The following is a 1440-nucleotide window of genomic DNA, read 5'->3' on the forward strand; positions in this document are numbered from 1 at the left end:
TTATGCTCTGAATTTTCATGGGAGACTTTGTGAAGAAGTGAAAGAGTTTTCCTGGCTGAAATAGATAATGTCCTGTAAAAGCAAAGATGTTCTATTGGGGAATCCTCTTTATTGGTGAAAGAGAGAGACACAATCTTGCCAAGTGTGTAAAAAGCCACATCCACTGGCAAAGAGGAAAAATAAATATGTCACAGCTATAAAGAAATATATAGTCCTTATGATTTGTGATGAGGAAAAAGAGGGGAGAATTTCGTATTTCAGAATGTCTTCAAGTTATTTGGAGACTAAGTCTTAGAAGTTGTACTTTTTCTATCAACAGAAAAATGAGCCATGTTTTTCACTGTGCCTAAGTACTCCGGGGAGAGAGATGAGGCTTTCTACTCCTATAAAGATTTAGTCTTGGAAATCCACAGGGCGGTTATACTCTGTCCTCTAGGATCAACATTGACTTTACAGCAGTGTTTGTTTGTTAAAGTATGTCTATGAAACACATTATTCACATGTAGTCTTTTAAGCCAAAGTACCAAGTAGGTGTAACTTCTTTTAGAATTGTCTTACCTGTGCTATATTCACAACTGATATTCAATAAATTTTCATATATTCAGTGGTCTTTTGGCATAATTTCTAGAATAATATGAAGAGGAAGAAAGCCCGGTGATGTCCTGCTGAAACTATATAAACCTACAGATCACAATAAAATAGTATCCAATATATTGCTAGATGATAATCCCCAAGCTTGGAAGCCAGTAAAAGTAAACAGCAGTTGCCACACAAGACTCAAGCACAGCCACCATTGGGAAGAGAACACAGGCCTACACAGCACTTTGTTCTGATGTATCTGGGTCCCTGTGAGGGGGAGCTGATTTGATAGAAGTTAGCAAAGCTTTTATTATAAGTAGAGGCTAAATAATAATCCTACTTGGACAATGAACAAGGAAAATAAATAAAAAGTCATGTATTTGAATTGTGGTGTTGACAATGAACCATTAATGTGCAGTGGACTGCCAGAAGAACAAATAGATATCTGTCTTGGAAGAAATATAGCCAGAACGTTTCTTAGAAGGATCTTGGAGATGTATCAGGAGGGACCAGTCCTAGAGAAGGATAGCATACTTGGTAAAGTGGAGGATCGGCAAGAAAGAGGAAGGCTCTAATTGAGATGGACTGAGCCAGTGCGACCACAAGGAGCTCAAACATAGCAATGATTGTGAAGGTGGCATGAAAGCAGACAGCATTTATTTCTACTGTACTATAAAGTGGCTATAAAACAATAATTACAACTGGATTAATAATAGGTAACATCACGATAAATGGAGAAAATTCTCATTTGTTAAGAAATTTCATTTTATTTGGCTCTACAATCAATGTTCATGGATGAGTTAGTTAATTGTGCCAACCTGGCCAATAAACACATGTGGGATTAATTGAAGGGTGGAGGGA

Source organism: Echinops telfairi, unplaced genomic scaffold (assembly GCF_000313985.2).
Source record: "Echinops telfairi isolate 266 unplaced genomic scaffold, ASM31398v2 ScPeMD7_655;HRSCAF=1070, whole genome shotgun sequence".
Taxonomy (NCBI): domain Eukaryota; kingdom Metazoa; phylum Chordata; class Mammalia; order Afrosoricida; family Tenrecidae; genus Echinops; species Echinops telfairi.